This window comes from Ischnura elegans, chromosome 8 (assembly GCF_921293095.1).
Source record: "Ischnura elegans chromosome 8, ioIscEleg1.1, whole genome shotgun sequence".
Taxonomy (NCBI): Eukaryota; Metazoa; Arthropoda; class Insecta; order Odonata; family Coenagrionidae; genus Ischnura; species Ischnura elegans.
Window position 1 is genome coordinate 10028872 of NC_060253.1, and position 26329 is coordinate 10055200.

At 37.4% G+C, this 26329-nt stretch overlaps 1 long non-coding RNA gene across 1 annotated transcript; it reads left to right on the forward strand.

The window, feature by feature from the left end:
- The first annotated feature begins 12327 nt into the window (after positions 1-12327).
- LOC124164528 lies at positions 12328-17646 on the forward strand. Its single transcript, XR_006866057.1, has 3 exons — positions 12328-12766; positions 13950-14040; positions 17374-17646. It is a non-coding gene; the product is annotated as an uncharacterized LOC124164528 (long non-coding RNA).
- The last annotated feature ends 8683 nt before the right edge of the window (positions 17647-26329 follow it).

Consider the following 26329-nt stretch of genomic DNA (forward strand, 5'->3'; position numbering starts at 1 on the left):
AGTCTTATGGTGAACTTATTTCCACCTCGAAGCTGTCGATGATACTTTCAACTTAAAAATACCTTGCCTGGAGGGCGACAGGAAGCTCTGAGGAAGCCAGACTATTAATGTCTCAATTAATAGCGATAATATAGACGAACTTCCAACACAATCTACCATCTTGTGTGATCTTGCGACTCAAAACCCCGAAGCCACTTCCTATTCTGCAGAAAGAATCGGTCAATCGCACTTCGATCAGTACAATAAACACAACGTCTTCAGGTGTTTATAAGTTACTTTTGTAATTAAGGCCTTCCTAAAGTAACATTAAAATGTGAATATTTTCCAAACAGAGTCTCTAATACATTTTGGGAGCTTTTCTCACGATATATCTGAAACCTACTCTAAAGGCGAGCTCATCGTCATTGCGATCGGTTGTCACTTTAGAATTCCGTATCGGAAATCCTAGAGGGATGACCTTCGACGAAGATCGTGATCACCTGCACTCTCACTATAACTGGAACCCGTGGTGAAAATATCATTCCAATCCAATTTCTATTTGGTTGTAACTGGGGAAAGAGCAACATAGAACTGCACATTCTTTGGGCAACTTTAATTGGGTTTGACTTTCCCTCAAGCACCCCATTTCCCCTGTGGTGCACATCAGTCCTATCTTTATACGATGGCCTGACAACCTTTAAATGGATCCTTGGTTTATCCTGACAACCAACTAAATGGAAATTGCTGATCCACACGTCTTCCTCTATCTCCACACTTCCAAATCAAGGGCCGCGGAACATTCCTCTGGTGTCTCAACTTTTTCTGAAAAGCAAGCCGGCGTAGAATAAAATCAAAGAATGCTGCGATTCATTTTTTGTGACCACTGGATTCCATTCTTTTTCCATCTACAACTTCCTTTATCTTTCGGGGTAAACTATGGGACAAGATAATGTTTAAATATTTTCATTAATTTATAACAAAATATAAGTTCTAAATATACCCAAAAGCCATTTTATTAATCCGCACTGATGAGTGTAAATTAATGTGGAAGATGAATGCTGTAGACGTAGTAGTTTTCCTTAGGTTGAGTTGCAAAGTTCATGAAGTTGACAAAACGGCTAATTTTTCGGTGCGCTGAGTCATTTATTGCACTGGCCGTGTCTACATTTTTCAATTTTTTTGTAATAAAATAAATCAGAATTTAGGATAAAATTTCCTTTAAAATGACGTATAGTTCATTATTATAGCATGCAGTGAAGCCAGGATATAAATTTGCAAAGTACAGCGGCACATCATTTTGACGCCGACAGTAGAAGAAAACGCTGTCTTCTTGGCTGGCACTCGAATGCATGAGGATCAACGTACATACAAAATATTAAAATATAGAGCAACGTTGCTCTATATTTTCATATTTCCTCCCTTGATTTTAAACATCATGGAATTTTCTGTCCTTCCGTAACTGAAATTGAACAAGTGCCGTAAATAATTTGAGTCCATCGTAACCATCGAGAAACACCTATCTCGATTTTTGTTGTGAAGTTGAGTTTTTATTCTACGACGGCCGAATTATCGAAAAATCTCAGTTTCAAGTTATTCAGTCAATGAAACATGGAAATATTATTTATATTAAAGTTATCTTCGCTCACATAGCACACGGGTTTATCATTCCGTTTATTATACTCTTATTTTTCCGTAACGCTCATCCCGACAGACGGCATGCATCGAGGCTTTTCTTCTAATTTCCTCCGTGGGAATGCAGACGAAAATATTTTCTGGGGTGTTATTGCACAGAGGAACAATGCACCAGTTGTAATTTTCCTTATTTCACCCATGTTCTCCTTTAAACGCAACGTGGCTCTTCCAAACCTGCAGTTACTGGGCTTGGATCTTGGACTCCTACTGAACTATGACGTCACGGCCAAAGATTAGTGGGGGCGGTATTTTTTAGCCCGCGAAACTCGGGAGACTTTTGGGAGTCATTTTCTAGTGTATAAACTGAATTTTAAGCGGAAAAAAGTATATTGCGGTACTTAGTGTTTACTGTAGTATATCAGCATGCTGTTTATAAAAAGTATGCAATTTCCCTATTGGGTACCCCGAATTATATAGCTACGTTGTGGGGAGTTATTCTTCTTCCAGAAATTCATTACGACGCATTTTTTCAAATTTAATTCTAGCTGCCAAGCATCGCACCACGCTTGGATAGCAGTAAGGTCATTCGTTAGGTCATCTACATCTCTGCTGGAACGGATTTCTCAGTAAACTACAGCGTCGTCTGCAAATAATCGTAATCGGGTGAGTTCTCGGAAGACTCGGTGAACACGCTCTTGAAGTAAAAGTATTATGTAGATGTAAAAAAAAGCATGTAATCACCATCTACATAATACCATGAGAGCCACCTCTAGGGTGTTTGGCAGGGGGTGATCAATCACCAGCATGCAATTGGACTCCCACATGCACACCACACGATCCAAAAAACGTCACGTATACTAACAAATTATAGTACCATATTGTGTTAGAAATAAAAATAAAATTAAGAAAAATGCGTGAAGTTTTACATAAGTTAGTAGGCTACACTACAAGTCATTTAATATATTTATGAGTTCTAACGCTACCGTTATAATCGATCCTTGCCTTACTGATCATGGAAAAAAAGACATTCTGAATCCGTCTGTTCTACAGTCGATCTCTCTCATTTTATTTATATGATCTGATCTTCCGTAGTATGTTGGCGTCCGTAAGATATGGCTAACTTCGTTAGAAAAGACACTGCTCTTGAATTTATCTTAAAGGTTTAGTCTATTTAAAACAGAGTCTACAGGTGGCTCGCAGGGGTTTTATACAGATATGGATGTAGATATTGACCTGCGAAAATAGACGTAAAAAGGCTTTCGTCATTGTTTGACAAGCTCTAGGAAAAAAGGAGTGCATTCTCAATACAAAAACTTTTTTTGATCTTTTGGAAATGGCATTTTTCTTATCTTTTGGAAATGGTATTGATCAGTGATTCTTAGAATTGTTTAATTTTTTCCCGAGAACACAAGGGAGACTAAAACAAATTACCTTTTGTGAGTACGAGGCCATGTGAGCATACATAATAATCATTTTCGTTGTCCATCTCACGAAATTACGTCGAGGGCAGGGGAAAGTATGAAACTTTTTCCGTAAAATCTATTTTTGAAAGGTTTTTTCGTTACGTAACAGGTAAAACCCCACCTCAAAAATGTCATAAATAACCGTTTGCATAAAATATCTTTAATAGGTAAGAAAAATGAACCATATGGCATCCATAATTCTGGAGGAGTGGAGTAAATATTAAAGGTCTGTCAGGAAATAACGGGAAGTTTCCGCCAATTTCATTTTTCGCGGGAGAATAGATGGCAACAGTTTACTTTTTATGAATTTTAAATTAGTTTTTCATTTACTTGCAAAGTGTAACATCAATCTGTCGAGTAAGTCATGGAAATCCGTTGCTGTGAAGATAGGGATGAATTAACGAACAAACTGACAGCAGTCCAAGCATGTTGCGATGCGTGCTAGTTAAAGTTAAATTTGAAAAAATGCGCAGTTGTGAATTCTTGAAAGTAACCTACCCGCAACGAAGATATTTCATTCAAGGTACTAAATTTGAGACTGTAGACTTCAAAAGATTAAGGAGTTAGACTCAATAATGATCTATAGTGGAGTAAACATATTCGGGAAATAACAGGTCAAGATAATCGTAAATTAGGTTTTTTAAAGGGATACTAGGGGAGTGTGACGACTAAGTGAGAGAGAAATTAGCTACTTATCCCCCGTTAGACCCCATTTGGAATACATCTTCATGTATTTGATACCCTGCGAGCCACCACTAGGCTGTTTGGCAGGTAGTGACCAATAACTACCAATGTTGTCATCCTCATGAAATAGGCTTTAAGCATAGACGTTAGAACGCGTAGAGAGAAGAGCTGCCAGGTACATGAAAATTCATTACGATAGTCTTCTTAGTGTAACTAACCTCTTAGAACAACTCGAAAGGAATCTCTGTCTGACCGTTGACTGGAAACTAGATAAAACCTAATATGTTAATCCAAGGGCAGTTTATTTTCCGAGAAAGGTAGCCAGAAGGTAGCCTCTTGCTTACTGGATGCTGGTGATTGATCGCCCCTGCCAAACACCTCTGTAGGAGGCCTGCAGAGTAATATGTAGCGATAGATATTGGCTTCATTTTGTTGTCTCCCTAGACCTCGATAATAGCGTCATTGATATATATCTACTTTTACTACGAATGAATGTGCACGTATATTTTGTTATTATATGCAATATTTTATGACCGTGTGGTGTACATGTTGCGGTTCTCTTACATGCTGCATGTTGGCGATTCGCCCTGACTCTAGTGAGTCCTCATTTAGAGTATGCTGCTAGCGTATGGGACTCTTATGAAGTAGGAATAATAGCTGAAATCAATCGAGTACATCGCAGGGTGGCCAGTGTGATGAGTTGTTACGACAAAAAGTGCAGCGTTTCCAATATGTTACACGAATTGGGATGGGAATCTTTACAGGAGCGTAGATCGAAGTATAGGCTTAACTTACTTAGGAAATTCGAAGAAGACATTTCCTCAAACGACGTGAATCATATCATTCGTTTACCATCGTACTATAGTAGACGTATTCATAGAAAAAAATAAAAGAAATAGACTGCAAAACAGAGAGATTTAAAATGTCATTCTTCCCTCGTACTATTAAGGATAGCAACGTTGTCTCAAATGATAGGATTAATGGCGTCGCTCGCTAAGATCACTCATTGCATGTTTTTTTTCATAGTTCTAACCTTGCATGTATTTTCTCCAGAATTACTAACCATTAGCAAGTTTTTTTTATGAATAAGCACACATATTTTGCCAGCATGCGTAATATTTCTATGACCGTGCGGTGTGTATGTGGCGGTCCTCGTGCATGCTGCATTTTCGTGATTTGTCACCCCCTGCTAAACACCCTAGAGGTGGCTCTAAGGGTATTATGTAGATGGTGATTAAATGCTTTTATTTTTACATGCCGTAAATCAGTGAAGTGGGGAATTTTTTTGACACCACTGGAGATATGAATTCATTAATATAAATTTAAATAATCTAGCAAATCCTTCTATACGATATATGACAGAAATTTTATCGATTGAGCCGCTTCATACAAAATTTTCGAACTAAATTCCAAATTTAAATTGATTTATTGAATAACTCAGCACCAACAGGCCCCACCGAAACGGAGTTATCTTTTTATTTCAAACCCCTACCTCCGCAACCTCGGATGGCAATGTTTTTCTGTTGCAATGATATTTCCTTTCTCTCGTTTTCAATATTAACTTCTTGGCTTTGAGTGGCGTGTACCACGATCGCGGAATTCAGTAGGATACCGAGGAGAGTAGCGGCCTGGCGAAGTACTTGAACATTTTACCAGAGTGAAAATAATCATAACTAGTCAACAATCCTACGATTAATTAGACGCAGCTCTCCATTATTTTCTCCTATGAGCTAGCCTTTTTCAAAACCACGCATTCCTTCTCTTTTGCATCCTCTACAATACGTCCAATGTATAAATCATTCGGGGCCATCCCTTGCCCATCTTCCCTTCATCTGCGTTTGTACGATTGTTTTTTTTCAGACCATCATGTTCCTTCTCGTTAAGGCTTTTAGAAGACTTCTCTTTTCTCCCACTCTTCTTAGCATTTACTCGTTACTTACACGGTCGATCTATTTTCTCTTCATCATTCTTGTTAGCACCACATTTCGAATGCTTCCACTCTCGACTTCTCTGCTGCTGTCAACGTCCAAGCCTCGCTTCCATACAAAAAGTATTCATGAGAATAAAATAAAATGGCAACCTTCCACAAAATATTATTTACTAAAGTACCTTGATAATGACACTACGTGTCGAAACCGGGTCGATACTTAAGTAAATAATATTGTGTGGAAAGTTACCATTTTATTTTATTCTCATGGATATAAAACATTTCCACCAGATATCGCCGGACACTGTGAATTACAGAAAATATTCCATTTGTAGAACCTGATAGTTTCTCTGCTTCTGTGCTTGTATTCTCAGCTACAAGAAGATTCTTCATTTTTTGTAAAAAGCCCTCTTCGCCTGCGCTATTCTACTGACTATTCCTTCCTTGTTTCGTCTTTCGCAGCATAACTCTTTCGCCTCTTCCAGATATTGTTTTGCCCAGTTTAATGCTTGTCCTAGCCTCCTCTTTTGCTGCATACTAAACGCATCTTAGTATTCTTTTTGTTGATTTTCAGCTGATATCTACCCATTCTCCAATCCATATTTGTCAAAGTCTTCTGCAAATCATTCTATGTCTTGGTTATAAGTGTTATGTTGTCATCAAATCGCAGCATACTATTTATTTCTCCGTGGATATTGAAATCCAAAGCGTTCTCCTTGATTCCATTTTATCACAGGTATTTCGTTTTTATACAAACTGTGGAGGAAAAGTACTGATGCTACTTTTTTGTATTCCATGCCCAGAAGTATACTGATTTGGGTTCATTAAAATCCCTTGACATTTTTAGAGTGATAACATAAGTTTGCGAAAGATAACACTAAAGGAAATCGAGAAAAATGGCAGGTTGAGCGAAAGTGATCACATCCTCTACGTCTTTTTTATTTTTTAAATATCTTAATGTATTTTTTACACAGCAAAATGCCTCAAAGGGCGTGTGGCGGTGGTGATAAAACTTCAAATAAACCTTAACCTGGAAGAGAGATTCACGTGTATGTTCTGTGTGTTTTCAGGATGGCCTTTTATTACAACTACTAGATTGTTCGCGGGAATTCGAATTCCTATACTTATCCGTTCGGCGAAGTATCGCTCTTATTGTATTCTTTCTGCCCGACCTTAAAATATACCTCGATTATTGTATTATTTCCTATTTGATCTCTGAACTTAACCTGGAGAAGAGCTTTAAGTGTATCTTTTGGGTGTTTCGATGGTGGCCCATATTTTAGCAACAACTTAATAGGGTGGTAGTTTCCCTCACCAAAGAAAACGAAAGGCATTGATTGCGATTTGTTACCCACCATTAATGTATTCGCATAGTATACAAATTATTTGGTTTTACAAATCCCAGTTTAGACGAATAGCATTGGTCAATTTAAACCGCATTTGAAAAAAGGCCAGATTGGCGCCCATGCGATGCCACTCCACGTGACGTCACAGGGACCTAGTTTTTATACGAGTAGATAGGAGTTTTACATCGTCTGAGATTACCAATGCATGCATGAGGCACAGAGCTCAGAAAAACATGTCTTGATAATCACCCATTAAAACTGCCTATGGTCGGAAAGTTTCCTGCGTTTGATAAGGTATTAATAATCCTTAATTAAGCCAAGTAAGACCTTCTAGCAGGGTACTCTGCTACCAGCTAGCATCCTACTCTGTTTCTGATTGCCACTTTACTGGTGGGTATATCATTGAAAACATACTTTTAAGTATAGCAATATTCGGGGTCAGTTTCCACAAAAACTCAGTCCCTGTGGTGGCTATTACTGTCGGTAAGAGCGTTTACGTTCGTGAGACGACGAAATGTTTGTAAAATGGTCTGTAAAGTGTGTTATGGAGGGCCAGGACATTGAGAAAACGGCCAAAATCGTATATTCTTCTTTTTTTCGCAATTTTTTCACCACCTTAAAAGAATTCTAATACGCTAGCTTAAAGGTATTCAATAATTCCCCCGGAAAACATTTTTTCTTCGTGTCCCTCTTTAAAATATTTTACGAAAACATGCGTGAGAAATTTTCAAATCGACGCCATTTCTCCTTTTCCCATTGAAAATCCTTGTAAACAATTATAAATTAGCTCCATTAGATAAGCTTTCAAATGCCGCAAACAGAATTTAAAAAATATGTTTTTTAGACGGTGATATCTAAAAAAGGGAGAAAATCGTGTTTTCGCGCTAGCCGACCCTGGTAGCCCTCTAGCGGACGGTAAGTATGGGGGTGTTAGGTTTGGGGGGGTGAGTTAGTGCCATTTTATCCCAAATCTGATACCCTAATTACGGAAAAAATGCCGGAAGGGGGACCGTTCACCCTCTCATTCAGCTATGCCCTTTGAGCGAAGTTTGGAAATTACTAAAAAATGTGTTTTCTTCTATCATCGACTTGGAATGACGACAAGTTGAAATAGTCACAATTTCCTTCAAAATCACATTATTGCATGCATAATATTAACCATATTTGTTTATTACCATATTTAGCAAAGCAATGAGTTCGATCATGGTTAACTTGATTGTGGTGGTGATTTTTAGCCTCAGCAGTACCCCCTTAGCCGTTAAGCAGTCAGAAAATCATTGGCAACTTTATTAATAAGGTATTGAGACGAACCGTTCGAATTAAATGTGGCAACTTTTGTTTAAATATTGAAGCAGCAGGGTAGTTTCCTTCATCGAGGAAAACGAAATACATTGATTGCTATTCGTTACCCACCATTAGTGTATTCATAATATACAAATTATTTGGTTTTAGAAATCCCATTTAAAACGAATGGCAATGCTCAATTATATCCTCATTTGAAAAAGGCCAGATTGGCGCCTATGCGATGCCACTCCACGTGACGTCACAGGGACCTAGTTTATATACGAGTAGATAGGAGTTTTACATCGTCTGAGATAACCAATGCATGGATGAGTCGCAGAGCTCCGGGAAACATCTCTTAATAATCACTTTTTAAAATTGTTTAAGGGCGGAAAGTTTCCTTCGTTTGGTAAGGTATTAATAATCCTGATAAGACAAGCGCTACTTGCTAGCAGGGAACTCTGCTACCTGTTAGCAGCCTGCGTCGTATCAGCGCTCTAGCCTCGCCTCAAGGTCACCTCACAGGGCACAGCGGGAACCAGAAATACGTTACACGGACTTTTCCCATCATTCCTAGTTAACTGTCGCGTTTTCACGCGCTTGAAAATTTTCACTTTTCTTTTAATCGCGAAAAATAGATATCGTCATTCGAAAATCTAAGGGCGTCAATGCGTACTCCAGGAGTAATAATCTTTCGATTTAGGCAATTAAAAAATAATGGGAAACCACCCTATTGAAGCGCTTGGCTCAAAGATTCTGCAGTGTAAATATAGTGCTTTTCCACCTTAACACTATTAGCAATTTTGGTTCCTATTGGCATCAGCTATACAGGATTAAAATTTCATGGGATAATTTTCCTTTAACCTGTAGAGTCGCTCCTACACTTTCAAAATTCTATCATCATTTTGTTTCAGCCTTCCGCAGTTGGTTGCAGTATTAGCCCAATTTTTACACAAAATCTAAGTGTTCCAGGTTTTTATATTGTCGATTATAACGATAATTAATATTCAATATTTATATTATTTGAAATTCGGTTTGGTATACTGTAGTTCTACAATATTCCCCACCCCAAGTCAGTTTCTTTTGTTTCCTGAAGAAATTTCTTCCTCTCTTTCTTCGGCAGATCACTCGTCTTCACTCTTCACTTCACTCTTGGCCTTCCTTGAGGGATTTTTATTCATTTCTTTCCTCCATTACGTGTCTAATTTTATAAGAGATTTCTCACTTAGCCAGCCACTCACATTTCTCTCACCAACTAGAATTGTAATCATTACCATCATGATTCAACAATCCTAAGATTAGTTTGACACTTCCTCGTTACTTACTAATTCTTATTTTCCACCTTCATAATTCTTATTTTCCACCGCATTTCGATTGCCTCCTCTCCTAACTTGGCATGTCATAAATTCTACTTCAAATGTGTCACGAGCTGTAGATCGCTAGAATATTTATCGGAGTAATCTCTGTGATACAAGGATTTTTTCCACTTACCAAATTTTATATGTACTATAAGGACTACCGTTAGATCTGCCGGAGGCTAATCAGCTCGCGTTAAAAATTTCATTTGTTCAAGTAAAAATTCGTAAGCAAATTAACGTAATAAAATCAGCTCGGAGGAACAAGAAATCGTGAGTGAACCTTATATCTGTAGCGTGACATTTTTTAATAAATACATTATTGATTCACTACTTATTTTTCACGCCTGATGCATTATTTGTGGCACTATTTAATTATGATTTTCGTTTAAAATTGTTATTCAGTACGGTTATTATGTTCTTCCCATCAATTCTTTTACATAGGAAGGAAAATTAACACATGGCATCAGTTGATTACTTACGATATTATCATTTCCCAAAATCGTAGAAGAAACCTTGTTTTTCCCTGAGAACATTTTTACTGATATTGTAACAAAACTTCCATTACTAGTGTTTTAATACAAGGCGTCTTAAAAGGCAATAGTAATTGAATGATTGAATTGAGCCAAGGAATGAAAAAAAATATTATGGGAAGTTGAAGGCGTGGTTCATTTTTCGGACTTGCTCCATTGTTTAATAAATTATAAAAATCGATTTAGTTAATTAAAATAACTAGAACACGTAACGAATATTAGAAACAAATTTAGGACGAAGTAACCAGCATGAAATGGCAATAACGATTTGGCATATAACTTTAATGAATTAATTATTTTAAATAGTGATTTACTTAATTTTAAATGAACGAATAAAGTTAAAAATTGCAATAAAAATTTATTTTTATTTATTCCAGGGTGGACGAAGAAAAATATTTATCAGGTATAAAAAGAAAGTGCAGTTACCTGAAGCAATAGAAATGCTGATAAAAAGGAGGATACCTACATAATGTGCATCTAGTACCTTCTAATAAGGAAGGCATGTTTTTTGGAAGTCGAATCTCCTGTCAAAATTGGGGTTTGCAGTGATGTGCAGGACGCTGCGCATCGCTGAGGTTTTTTTTTCATATAATTACGTTATTTCTGTTATATTTGAATAATTTGTTTTACTTCACAGATTTCAACCAAATAAAAGCTCATGAGCATGGTATATACCTAGGTATGAAGTAAACATAAGGTCTCTCTTAGATAAGTGTTTTAAGAGAATAGGCCTGATCTCATGAGATTTATGGTTATGAGCGGAGTGGTATAGACTCATGAATAATTGGGTCTTGGTATGAGATCTCTAGTGAACGTTCACCTAAAACATTGGTATAAAAAGCATATATGCAAGATTACAAAACTCGACAAAAGGTACCAATGGGTATGGCAACAAGATAGCCCTAATATATAAAAATTAAGCCGGCATAGGGTACTAGAAAATGCATGCATAAAGGTACCATGTAATGTGTTCATTACGATTTCTTTGATTTTTCAATGTTTTTTTGATAAATGTCTGATGCATATTGGTTTTTTATGTGTTTTAGAACTAACCCCCCTTTTACAGGAAGATGAGTAATAATAAAAAAAATAAGAGCTCGAAGAAAGAAGAAAAATAGCGATATTCGTGCGAACTTTGCGATATTTCCGACGCGTAGCGTATAAAAGCGAAATTTGCGTATTAATCGTACAAACGACGAACTGATGCGTGTGATTCGTGCGACCTCCAAATTTAGGAGAAGAGAGAAGACTACAGGACAAGAGGACCACGCGAGGAATTCGGGCCCCCTCATTAGTTATAGTTTTTTGTGTCGAACCAAGGTTAGGCATTCGCTGAATACCATTGCAGTACACGGGGATGAAACTGTGCCACTGGGATGGAAATGCGGCAATTTCCTCCTTGTGTTATGGTGAATTCCCGTATATTGTAATGGGGCGCATGCGATTCCTTGGTGGAAGGGTCATTTTTTCCCTTGTATGTACTCTCTCCCCAGCCTCAAGACATCGGAACTTCACGTGAAGAGGACCCCAGCTTCACAACTAGGTTAGCTTTTGGGCCCTTAGGGTCGTGATGATTGCGTCGAGTAAGGCTAGGATTTTTAGGTTGCGTTAGATATAGTTTTTTTGTCGAACCGAGGTCTGGCATGCGCTGTAAACCATTGCAGTACACGGGGATGAAACTATGTCACTTGGATGGAAATGTGGTGTTTTCATCCTTATGTCACAGTAACTTCCCGTGTATTGTAATGGGGCGCATGCGATTCCTTGGGGGAAGGGTCATTTATTTTCCTTGTATGTACTCTCTCCCCAGGCTCAAGACATCGGAACTTCACGTGAAGAGGACCCCAGCTTCACAACTAGGTTAGCTTTTGGGCCCTTAGGGCCGTGATGATTGCGTCGAGTAAGGCTAGGATTTTTAGGTTGCGTTAGATATAGTTTTTTGCCAAACCGAGGTTTGGCATGCGCTGTAAACCATTGCAGTACACGGGGATGAAACTATGTCACTTGGATGGAAATGTGGTGTTTTCATCCTTATGTCACAGTAACTTCCCGTGTATTGTAATGGGGCGCATGCGATTCCTTGGGGGAAGGGTCATTTATTTTCCTTGTATGTACTCTCTCCCCAGGCTCAAGACATCGGAACTTCACGTGAAGAGGACCCCAGCTTCACAACTAGGTTAGCTTTTGGGCCCTTAGGGCCGTGATGATTGCGTCGAGTAAGACTAGGATTTTTAGGTTGCCTTAGATATAGTTTTTTGTGTCGAACCGAGGTTTGGCATGCGCTGTAAACCATTGCAGTATACGGGGACGAAACAGTGTCACTTGGATGGAAATGTGGTTTTCATCCTTGTGTCACAGTGACTTCCCGTGTATTGTTGTGGGGCGTATGCAATTCCTTGGGGGATGGGTCATTTATTCACCTTGTATGTACTAACCCGCTCTTTCCCTAGGCTCAAGACATCAACGTGACCAGTACAATGAAGACATCTTAAGATCGAGGCCGTCAGGCTATAGAACAAAGGAACGTGCCAACTAAGGAATTCTCCTGGTGGAGGCACTGAAATCGGTAGGATCAAAGTTTTGAATATTTTTCAGCCGTGTCATTTTTGTCTTTTTTATTTTACGTATTATTCCATATCTGGATGCTCTGTTTTTAATCGCAGTGAAAGTCTTCCTTGTAGTGATTTCGTCCGAAGTTTCCTATGCAACATAATTTCGACATTACTCTTCTTGAACTCAATTCCACTGCGTTATTGTGTTATGTTTGTATTACACTTCCAAATGAGTTCATGGCAACAAATGATAGTTCTAATTCGAGTCATAGATAAGTTCTTTGGCTATTAATATATTATTTACTTTATCCTAATACGTCTAATTTTATTCGAGATGCTTAATCTGCAATTTAGAAACTAATGCTTATTTTTTCCTATTTTGCACACATGAAACAATCATCTATTTCTTTCTGTTCTTATAAATTAATGTTGAATCATTCGAATGATCTAGAAAAAATTTTATCCTTACCTTATCCATTGAATGTAATCAGTCTCCTTTCATTGCTTGTTATGTTTCTCAAATTCTATGTACTGTATTCATCTGCAATACAAATTATTTATATTCGTGATTTTTTGTCATACGTACCTGATAAATTCAATTATTTCACTAAAGGATTTCCAAAAGTCCTTTTCAGAATAGAACTAATCTTCAATATTTTTAATACCATCAATTAATTTTTATCTATTGAAATGATTTTATTTATTCTTTAACACTAAAAATGTTAAATTCGTCTCTATGATCTTCTTATATAATTGATAAAATGAACGTTGAATTTTTCTTAAATTTCATCTCTTATTTGATAATAAAAAATACTTTTGATATTCCTTGCCAGTGGTAGAACTCCCCTCCATGTTATTGATTTATTAGGTAAACACTTTGCTTATTTCGATTGTCATTTAAATATATTTGTTTTCACAAAATGGATGACATTTTCCAGCACTTAATTTATAGCAATAAAACACACGTATGAGTTACCTTCAGGTCATAATTTTTTCTATAACTTAGTTCACTAATTAGAGGAAATTACCTTGTATTCTTCTTAAAATTTAACTTTGATTCCCCATGCCTCCCTATCGAAATGAATCCTTTTCAACTTTTTTTATTACTCGTGTCCTAATGATTTTCATTGCACTGACGTGGAATATATGTAAATGCAGTTGGAAAATTTAACATCAGTATCATTTATTTCTCTTCAGTCGCAAGTCATCTTGGAGGTTAAGGACATACAGCTTGCTTTAAAAAATCAGGACAATCCGGATTGTGACGGTGCGCAGACCACGCCAAACGGTAAGAAAAACATTCCATTGCCTCTTTTCTGTTGTTCCTTTCGTTATTCTTATAACTGTGTTCGAATTGTTAAAAAAAGTGAAAGGATCATTTTTTAATATTGGTTTAACTCCTTTTCAAATTTTTCCTGGGGATATTTTCTTTGCATATGGCTATTGCGTTTGCTATGGCATTTTTCACTACTACTGCCTTCAAATACTGATTGTCATCTTCGCAGCATGCTTCACTTTATTCTTGAAATTTTCTGTTCCATGTTTCCAAAACTTGTTTAATTATTTTTCGCAATCCGTTGTTTTACGTGCTGTTATAACCATTCGTCCTTCGTTATCGGCAGGAAGTATAGTTCAGTCTCGAGGGTAATTTTTCAGCTTTGCAAAAGTAAAAGAAGTAAAATTGTAATGGCCGAATAATAATTTCACTGTTATTTTATCTTATTATAAGACGTGAAATCCGTCTGTCAAAAATCACACTAATATTTCATAATAATTCATTTGTTTATCTATAATCATCACTGTAAGTCATCATTTTTATGATTGGTCTGACACAGCTACACACTTCGCTCTCCCATTTTCTAAACTTTCCATGTTTAAATACAACTTCGCTTTTGCATCCTTAATAGATTATTCTATTTAACTTATTTTTGGCCGTCCTTTATCCTTCTTCACGTTCACCTATCCTTCAACGATCGTTATCTACCATACTTTTTAATGAAATTGAAGGCGGTATTGGTACCATAAGGAATCAGTTTTTTTTAGTAACGTACCCACCAATTCCACCGCCACGTCCTTGTGGAGTAGTTAGCCTTGAAGAATTTGTTTGTTAACATTCTCTTGAAGCAGGGACGCATATGGGGAGGATCACAGGGGTCAAGAGCCACCCCCAAATTTTATCAAACATTATAATTTTCATTAGTTTTTACTTTTTGTTTCTTCGTCAAGGAGCAAAGGGAGTGTATGCACAAATACAAATTCATGGTCACAAGTCTCATACAAGAGAGAATTTTGAGTTGTATCCATCGCAGAGTGTAGCACTTACTACTAAAAAAAACACCCCTCTCACCCCAGCATTCCATACTTCCTGGACCCAGGTGTTGAACCCCCACCAAAAATTTTATTTTGAATCCACCCCTGCTATGAAGCATCGAAAAATGTAATCAGGGTCATGTAACAACAGCTGCGATACTGTAGGACGATCTTGCCGATGGGAATATAACAAAAATTGCGCTATACTTCTGTAGAGTAGGCAAACGCGTGTTCTGTTCCAGCTGAGGCAATATATCTAAGTCAATTCAGCGCCATCTACTGGATGCTGTAAGCATGCGTTTTTATTCCAAACGCTATGGTATTTGACTACTGATACATTAGTGCTTTTTACTGTGGATGCCTGATCGTCCCTGAATGTTGCGTTTTCTTTGGGTAATTATAGTCAATTCATAATTCGACTAACTTATTTCTTAAATGTAATACCTCACTTTGTAAGCATGGCCTGCGATTAGCTCGATTACTCTAATCCATCCCTCCGCAAGTAGAGAAACTATATGTAAGTTGGTGAAAGGCCACACCCTGCCAAATAAGCCATTCGAACCTTGCCGTCAGTAATCCGCATCCATGTGGGCAGGTGAAAAAACGGAATTGGGGGAGAATATGGCGCCTCTGGCTATCTCCAAACCAGGGGTATTAATGACTTGCACCTCGCCTGAAATGCCTACAAAGTTGACGCAACTCGGGTAGGTACATTGTATTAAATTGTGCGGAACATACGAGAGTGTCTCTCTCTTTGGAATACCTTCAGCTTTGCAAATCTTCTGGATGGAGTCCATTGAAATCTGATCACTTCTCGTAAAATCGTTATTCGTGGAACCTTGATCAAAAGACGCATTTGATATTTCCGCCGTGAGGAGCACGATTTGTGTATTTATTTACCTCTGAGTTACCGAATTAGTATAGAAAAAATGTACTACGACTAGTCAAATCTTCTGGAGGAACCTCATGCCGTGACGGCTCCCTGTCGAGGGCCAGGAATATCTCTCCGAGGGCGAGGAAGGGTTTCGGGAAAGGGTCATGCTCGATCAAAAATCACTCCTGCCATGGATCTCGAGTAATTTGCAGGATTCAGCCTTTGGAGGGTCATTGACACGTGAGGAAGATACTTGTTTGGACAGTTCTTTTCAAGAATGTGTTTAACAACTTCGGGATAAACTTGCCTGATGGCAATGTCAGTCCAAAGTTCATGGTAAAGACATGTCATTTTTTTGGCATTCAGAATACAATGCAATCTCTCCTGATAGAGGCGAGCACTTGTAGTTAATTTTCAATATTTTTATATAATAACTGAACGAATAATATTAAAGTGAATAATTTAAAAATTCTATGTTAGGATATTTGGAATTTGAGTGACTTAGTCGGCTCCAAACTGCAGTTTGATACGTAAAACAAAATTAAAACGCTTCGTATGTTCCACACAATGCAATAATATGTACAGACCCGAGGTTCGATAACTCTATAAGCATTTTTAGGGAGGATCGAGGGAAAGCTACCCCTGGTTTGGACTGGATTTCGTTTTGTAACACGGCCCTCAGTCTAGCTGTTGTCAACATGTAAAATACACCCATTTCATTAGGCGATGGTTTAACTTCTGTATAAAAGCGTCGATCTTGGTCTTGTTACAGAAAATGTTTTTCTACTGCTAAAGATTTATATTTCTTTTAAAATTAGACCTACAATCTATAAATTTAGACATTTTATAGATTTATTTGATTTAAATTGTCTGACACAATAAATAATTTAGATTTTACAAAACATTTGAAGGTGTTTTAGGTCATATAATTCCTTTCTGTCCCAAGTTTTGCAAACTAAAATCAATATTTGCATAAGTTATTTGAAGTAAAATATCGTACATAAGTATGTATGCTTTTATTTAAAAATATTAATAATGCCATCGTAAACTTAAATATCTTAAATGATTAGTATTTGTTGCAACGCTGAAGGATTTGGAGTCAAATGAAGCCATAATCAAACATCTTCCCTAACAAAATGTAAAATCTGTTTTTGGAACGTTAAGGGTCGGTTCCAAAAGTAACTTTAGTAAATAATTTCTACAAACAAATTATAGAAGGGTTTTCTAATCCGCACTCCCTGGATTTCAATTCTTCGGGTCAAATTACAACCCCATATGGAGTTTTTGTCTTTCTACTTTCCAAAGGTGAAAAATTGTGAAATGGCTGGACTAAAATATAATGTTATTCATTTCCAACAAAGCTGTATTTTTCATGTCCTTTTTTCATTACCTTTTTTATCATATTGTTGAGTACATTCGATGTTTTTCCTACGGTAGGGGGAGTACGGTAGCCTTCAACATGGGCCCTGAAGTAGCAGCTTTCGGAATAAAGAAATCGTAGACTGCCTTACATACACTCAGTGAAGTGACATAGGAACTCAGTAAAATGAAGAATGGATCCAATTACATAGAGTGACACCTGGAGATCTGAAGCCTCAAGAGTTGAAGATACAAGAGGAACATTCAGTGTTTGAAGACTCAAGTGATGAAGATAGGCCGTGTGCAGACGTTGATTTTATATTGTTAGATTTTTTATATGTTTCAAATGTATGGTCCTTTTTGAATTTTTTTGATAACCGTGTTTTTCTGTGAATGAGATAATGTGATTAAGTGTGAATGTGAGAATGTATAATAGTGGGATTGATATTACTAAATTAAGCGTGTATTATGTGGAGTAAATGAGCTTTGCCAATTGGTGTGAATGAGATTATATCATCAGGTGTGAATGGCAGTGTTATTTTGTGTGAATGTGGATATGTCATTTTGTGTGGATGAGGGCATTAATTTAGTGCGAATGAAAGATTGTCATTTAATGTGAATGAATGGTATGTTATTTGGCGTGAATAAGGTTATTAATTTAGCATGAATGAATGTGTGTTATTTAGTGGTAGCGAGGGTATTGATTAGTTCTGAATGAGTGTGTGATATTTATAGAGAATGCTGGTTCATTTAGTAAGAATTTTGGTAAATGTTTAGTGTGAATGAGTGAATGTGATTTAGTGTGAATGTTGGTATGCCTACGCTTAAGTATGAATGAGAGTGTAATTTAGCATGAATGAGTGTGTGTTATTTAGTGATTATGAGGGTATTGATTTGGTCTGAATGAGTTTGTGCTGTATTAAGCGAATTTCGGTTCATTTAGTGTAAATTTTGGTACATGTTTAGTGTGAATGTCATTTGGTGTGGATGAGTGCATTAATTTAGTGCGAATTTGAGATTGTCTTCTAGCGTGAATGTTGGTATGTTCCATGGTGTGAATTAGGTTATTAATTTAGTCTGAATGAGATTACGTATATTATAAAGTGTAAATGAGAGCATTAATTAAGTGGAGTGGGTGTGTCATTTAGTGTGAATGAGGGTATTCATTTAGGGTGAATTTTCGTTTACATTTAGTATGTAATAAGTGAATGTGATTTAGTGTGAATGTTGGTATGCCTACGCCTAAGTGTGATTGAGATTATGTAATTTAGCATGAATGAATGTGTGTTATTTAGTGGTAATGAGGGTATTGATTTGGTCTGAATGAGTGTGCGTTATTTAATGCGATATTTGGTTCATTTAGTGTGGATTTTGGTTTATGCAGTGTGTGAATGAGAGATTGTCATTTAGTGTGAATGATGGTATGTTCTTTGGTCTGAATTAGGTTAGTAATTTAGCATGAATGAGTGTGTGTTATTTAGTGGTAATGAGGGTATTGATTTGGTCTGAATGCGTGTGTGTTATTTAATGAGAATTTGGGTTCAGTTAGTGTGAATGAGTGAGTTCGAGCAGTGGTATGGAGTTTTGTGAGGGTGAGAGTATGCTATTTACTGCAAATGATGAAATACATTTAGTGTGACTCTGGTATGCGATTTTGTGTGAATGATACTTCGTTTTTAGAGTGAATGAGGGTATTAATTTAGCTTGAGTGTCAGTGTGATATTTAGTGTGATTTAAGGAATATTACACTGTGGGAATATTTACTTGCTTAGGTGTTTTTATTGCATTTGTGAACAGTAGACGTAGTGCTTGATTTTACCGTAGACTTTGGGTAGAGTAGAGTAGTGCATGTCCCCCTCAAATCCAACTGCGTCCTCAACGTGGAGAGGGGGTGTAACAGCGGACAGTCATGGTTCTCAGAGTTTGTGGAGATGATCTATACAAAATTGCCGCATTTTATTGAGCCGTTTTCTTGCCAGATTTTTCACAGCATTAGTGGACTACTTATAGCGATTGCAAACGCTTAAATTATTTCAAAATATCAAACTGGTGAATTAGTTTCCACGCATGACTTTCCGCTGGCTAATGCAGTTGGTATTTTAAGTGTATTTACCGTAGTGTATATGAAATAATTTCCATGTGTCATAGTTCTTATTGCCTAAGCTTTAATCTCAAGTGACTTCTATTCATAGATTTGTAATTCTTGCCGTAAAAAAACATCTGTATTAATTAATTTTTCAATTTTATCTGCAATAAATTATACTTATATTACAATGTGCGCCTTTATATTTCCAGTCAAATTGCATAATAACCAATTTTACATATAAAAATATTCAATGACATGTGCTATTTTGAGAAATTAAAATTTAAAACACTTATTTATATCTTAAAGAAATATTGAATTTTCATTTTGAATTAAAGTGTGCACATTGCTATTTCCAAAAAAATTGTATCATTCAACCATAATTAATTGACCAGCTCATCCACTTAATTTATGTTCTAATACAATAAATAAATAATTTATGCATGCGTATTTCTCTTATCTGACCCTGCCAAAACCATTTTATTTTGTTTATTTCAATTAAAAAGTTTGGCTAATCATTATTAATATAATTCAAATAACCAATTTTTATTATCTGTGTTACATGAATTTTCAATTTAATATTCAATTGTGGACCTCGCTAACTTCTATGAAATGTTTAGATACACCCATATGTAATCCTCAATAACTGCCGAGCTTATTTGCTACTGTGAGAATTAATGAAAAATACCTGTTTTTGTAGTTTGCGCCTTGAAAAAAACAACGCCTTAAATTTTTGAAATGTAAATATTGTTTCATTCAATGTATTTAAATCTGTCTATTCAGTTTATATTTTACTGTGAGAAATAAAAAACTTGGAATTTCTTTATATTATATGGATCTGCTAAAACCAATATAGTTTCCATTTCAATTTCAGACTTCCTTGATATTTTTAAATAAAAAATTCACAACTTAGCCTCTAAATATCTACTTAGTTAACCTACTATTGTAGAAAAAATTACGATTTACTTTTTACGGTTTCACTTTACGATTTTTATAAGTTAGTTGAGGGTATATTTTTTGAGTGGCGATGTATAATTTAGTGTGAATAATGTGAGCATGTTGAATAGTGCCATTGAGGATATGTAATTAAGTGTGAATAATGGTATTTATTATATGGTGAATGACAATAGGTTTTCATTTTTGTGAAATAGGGTGTAAATTGTTTCAGTTAGATTGTTGTTTTTATGTAAATGAGGGTATTTTATTTATTTTGATTAGTATGTTGTTCAGTTTGAATGAGAGTATATAATTTATTGTAGATAAGGTATGTGCTGTAGAATGAATATAATGATGAGATTTAATGTGAATGAGAAATTGGTGTGCTGTGAATGAGAGTATAAAATTTTGAGTGATATGAATATGCTGTTTAGTGATAATAGGGGTATATTATTGATAGGGATATATTTATGTTGTTTAGGGCTAATGATTGAATGTATGTAATGTAGGGTGCATAAGGGAATTTGCAAATTTATTTGTAAGCATAGCATAAATTTCGGATTTTTGCGCATTGAATTAATGCGGGAAAGAAAAACATTATCCCCATAAATAATTTTAATACATAGACGTGTAAACGATTTTTTCCCAAGGGTACTAATGAGTACCTCTCTCAGGGATACAGACTGAAATATGCTTCCAAGGGATCGGGTTGGTGAGGAGGCTGGAGTGTTGGCTTCCCACCCCGTGGGCTCGGATTCAAATCCCGGCGGCGGTGGAGAATTTTCATAGACTGCCGCCTTTTTTATTTACTTTTTCTTTTCATCGAATACTGTGTGGAGGGCATTTCAAGCGCAACACTCCGTCCGTCAGATAGGACGTTAAGCCGTGGTCCCCTTGGCGCCTTTCGTTGAGAGCAGGCTAATGCCGACGCTGGGTTTCTCTCCACCCTTCCTTACTTATCCTTCCCTCATGGCGCCAACGACCTTAGCTCTCCGTCGCCTCCTCCAAATACTATATAATGCCAATATGCTACAGGGGTGCTTGGGTGGTATGCGGGTGGCCTGAACAGATATATTTTGTGAATTCACGTCCCCTGTGAAACCAAGCAATAAATCAGCTACACACATCGCTTGAATAATGCTGAATATTTAACTTAATCGGTGGTCATTGACATACATGATGGAATGTAACTGCGTCGAGGCATATAATGCCAGGGGATAGGTGTTCCTGGGCTAGCGGTGTCCTCCGCAATTGTATCGCGGGTAATAGCCAAAGTAGAAAAAAATTCGGGGGAAGAGGCTAAACCCCCATGGGCTGCTCGTTATGGTCACTCGGTGATATTGGTTGATTATTTCATTAGTTCCTTAATTACTTATTACGTTGGTGAATAATTTCGGGCCAAATCACTCTATTTTTTGTTGTATGTGCTAATGGTTGATTAACGGAAGATAAGTTGCGGTTGGGATACAGGGCAACAGATTGGATCAAGCGGCAGCGGTCGATTAGTTCAAAGTCCCTGCTTCCCGAAATGTTTGGGTGGTACAAATGGAATGAGACTCCAGGGCGGGCTCGCAAGGTTACACTCCTGGGGCAGGGACTTTAAGCGCGAGCTTTTCACCTCTGCACCCAGAAGGGGAAGGACAGGAAGGAGAAAGGAAGGAGGCGCCGCCGCGATAGGAGCCCGACGACGCGTCCTGGGACGGGAAAGGTAAGGAAGAGAAAGGACGAGGAATCCCGCACCGTCACAAAGGCAATCACCATCAGTGAAATCAGGCAGGGGTGCAGCCAGGAATTAAGGATATGGGGGGCTTCAGGCACAACTAATTCTGGGGTGTCTGGGGGTGTGCCATACCTGCCAGGGTAAGCGGGAGGTGCGAGGGCCCCGCGCCAGAAAAAAATTAAGATAAATGGTTAAAAATGGTGAGTTTTACGGCCTTCTGAGGGATATTTTATTAATCCTTACACTATTCTATAAGTATTATTAATCCAAATAAATAAAATGCATTAAACTTAAAAAAATTGTCTGAGCTCTGGGGGGGGGAAGTTTATCCCCCAGAACCCCCCCTCGCTGCGCCACTGAAACTAGGCATCAGCCATTGCTATTCTAACAACTTTGGAGGATTATCCTATGAGGAAGAATAATCCAACGATCAAATCGTTATAATTTGGGTGGTACAGTCTTCGATGTACCCCCTTCGAATCAACTCCTCGAAAAATGGAGGGTCGCAAAGGTCGGACGGTGGTCTCTTCAGCGGACGTGTCGCCGTTAGAGAAAAAATTTCGAGGGGTTGGGGGTGATAAATTTCGGGGGGGTTTGAAGCTCCCAAAGGCTGCGTCCCTTTTTAGTTTCCTAAACGACTTTTTATCTACCAGGTGTCTTGATGAATATAAATTTTAAAAATTTCTTTAGTAATTATAATATATGCCTCATTCAAATTAAACGGTTTCCTGAGGTTTCAAAATCAATTGATAGCTGAATTATTGGAATTTGAAATTTTAGTAGCTAAGCCGTCCGACGAAAAGAATACCAGTGACCTCGATTCTCGTTATCCTTTCGCGTTGGTCTTCGCCACGGCAAATAGAAGCGAAGCAAAAATTTTATCCGCGATAAATCTCGTTGTTTTCGCCCCGCCTATCGCTTCAGTTCGGGTAACTTGGTTCTCCTGGCGAAAGATTTTTACGTCAGCAATGACGAATCATCCATAAGTGAATGGGCAATTTCAGCGATCAAAACACGCAGTCCGAAACAATTGAACAGCGCGAGGCACGTTGGTAAATCATGTTTCTAAAATATATGATGCGTGTTTTGTTCATTGCGTAATTTTCAAATTAATTCATTTAGTATTTTTGTACAATATTGCTATTTAATTAGTCGTTTCCGTGATTAAGCATAAAACCATTCTTTTGCTCTTTCATCTTTTTCGTAGATGTACACGATAAGTCCAAAAGTCAATCCGCAGAAATCTGTGTTAGGTTAGTATTTTCAAATTTAACCTAACACAGATAGCACAAAATAATAGAGGTATTTGTTTCTTATGGTTTTCCAACAGGAGAAAATGATTTGCGGATTATCGCACGCTTAGGAACTTACGACAGGAAAGGATAAGATTTTAGGGAAAAATAGGTAAGGAATTTAGTCAAATATTCTTATATTAACATAAGTTGCTTTTGGTGGATGTATACCAGGCGGCAGAACAGCGTAATACACATCCTATGCTACCTAGAGCTCTGCCAGACATGAATAAAGCCTACCAGTCAAATTTGGTGAGTCTTTATAAGAGCTGGTAAACTGATAAGTAAACTGACCGTAGAAGATTCCAAATCGACTACATTCTAGTGAAACAAAGATTCAGGAACCAGGTGAAGGACTGCAAAAGCTATCCAGGAGCAGATATCGATAGTGTACATAACTTAGTTATGATGAAATGCCACCTTAAATTTAAAAAGTTGAAGAAAGCCGTGAAAAACATATGGCAGGTTGAAAAATTGAGGGAGGTTCAGCATCAACTGGCTTTTAAAGAGGCTGTAGAAAATAAAATAGGGGAGGATCCGACCAAAAAACCAATGGAAGAGAGTTGGAAAACCAATAGAAGTGGTCTGCAGGCGGCAGCTGAGGAAGTTCTTGGTAAAAGAAGAGTCGTTATGAAAAAACCATGGATCACGCAGGAAGTATTAGATCTCATTGAAGAAAGAAGAAAATACAAGGCTGCGAAAACAGACGAAGGACAGAATCGTTACAAGAGGATAAGGAACGAAATATGTCGTAAAGCGCAGAAGGCTAGAGAAACGTGGATGAAAAGCATTTGCGAAGACGTGCAAAACAATCTTAAACATGGAAAAGTAGAGGCCGCTTATAGGATAGTGAGGAACCACTTTAAGGAAAGGGGCGTAAGATGTAATACCCTTAGGGACAAAAACGGAGAACTATTGATTGAAAACGAAGAAAAAGGGAAGAGATGGAAGGAATATCTGGAAGATTTGTACAAAGTAAGTCGCCTCAGAACGATTGCTATCGAAAACGAGAGGGAAGTGGATGCCGATGACATGGGAGCCCCAATTTTAAGATCGGAATTTGATGCGGCTGTAAGAGACCTCAGGATAAATAAAGCGTCTTACATTGATGACATTCCTGCAGAACTAATCAAACATTCAGGAGAGAAGACGTTGAACCAGCTATACAAAATCATTAGTGAAATGTATACGACAGGTGAGATACCAAAGGATTTCGAGAGGAACATTATAATCCCTATTCCTAAGAAGAAACAAGCGGAGAAGTGCGAAGATTTTAGGACCATAAGCCTTACTACACATGCATCAAAGATACTGACAAGGATCATCTATAGAAGAATAGAACGAAAAGCAGAAGAGTACTTGGATGAGGACCAATTTGGAATCAGAAAAAACAAAGGCACAAGGGAAGCAATATTGGCCCTAAGACTGCTCATAGAAAAGAGAATGGAAAAGAACAAGCCAACATTCGTTGCGTTTGTGGACTTAGAGAAAGCATTTGATAACGTGGATTGGAGCACAATGCATGGAATCCTAAAGGAAATTGGGGTTCTTTATAATGACAGAAGAATCATCCACAGTTTATACAAAAACCAAGTAGCCGTGATAAAATCAGGGCCCAGCTGTGAAGAAGCAAGAATTAAGAAAGGAGTGCGACAAGGCTGTACATTGTCACCCGTAATTTTCAACGTTTACATTGAAAAAGCCATTAATGAAATCAAAGAAAAGGCATTGGGAGTGAATATCCATGGAGAAAAAATAAGCATGCTAAGATTTGCCGATGACATAGCCGTTATAGCAGAAACAGAGAAGGATTTGAAAAATATTCTGGTTAATATGGGTAGGGTAATGAGTAGATATCAACTGAAAATAAGCACGAAGAAAACCAAGATCTTAGTATGCAGCAGAAGAGAAGAAGTCAAGACCAACATTAAAATAGGGAGGCAAACACTGACAGAAGTGGATGAATTCTGTTATTTGGGAAGCAAGATAACTAGTGACGGGAGAAGCAAGAAAGAAATTATCAGCAGAATAGCCCAGGCGAAGAGAGCATTCCACCAAAAGAGAGACCTGCTTACAGCGGGAAACTTAAATATGGAAGTAAAGAAACAATTTATAAGAACCTACATCTGGAGTATGCTCCTATACGGAAGTGAGGCATGGACAATGACCGCAGCGGAGAAAGCAAGGATAGAGGCCTTTGAAATGTGGTGCTAGAGAAGAATGATGAAAATCAAATGGATCGACCGAGTTAGTAACGAGGAAGTCCTAAGAAGGGTAGGAGAGAAGAGAAGCCTCATGAAAACCTTAATAAGAAGACGGAACAACCATATAGGCCACATCTTGAGACATGATGGCCTGATGAAGACAATCGTCGAAGGACAGGTGGAAGGCAAGAATGGAAAAGGAAGACCTCGAACAAAATATATGGAACAAGTAAAGAGAGATGTGAAAGAGAAGAAATACGTAGGTGTGAAAAGATTAGCTGATAGGAGAACTGAGTGGAGAGCTGCGTCAAACCAATCCTAGGATTGTTGACCAGTGATGATGATGATGATGAAACTGATAAGATATTTTCCAATAAGTAGAAATATTTAGACAACTTCAAGCGACTTGCTGGTGAAGATGAAAAGCATAATATGCGAACCTTTTACTTGTGGTTGAGAGAAAAAAAGTGTCTGAGAGAGGAATCGAACAAATGTCCTTTAGATTTTCAGGTAGCCATTCTATCCACTACTCCACCACGACAAGTACCAAATGCAATTCTCAAAGAATAGGTAAGGAATGCAGTCAAATAATATCATATGAACATATTTTTCTTATGTTGGATGATCACCAAAGGTGGCTAACAGCGTACTTCACGTCCTATGCTGCCTAGAGCTCTTCCGGAAATGAATATAAGGCTAATAGTGAAATTCAGTGAGTCTCCATAAGAGCTGAATAACTGATATGAGATTTTCCTGTAAATAGAAAACATTTTGAAAAATTCAAGCGACTTGCAAGCCA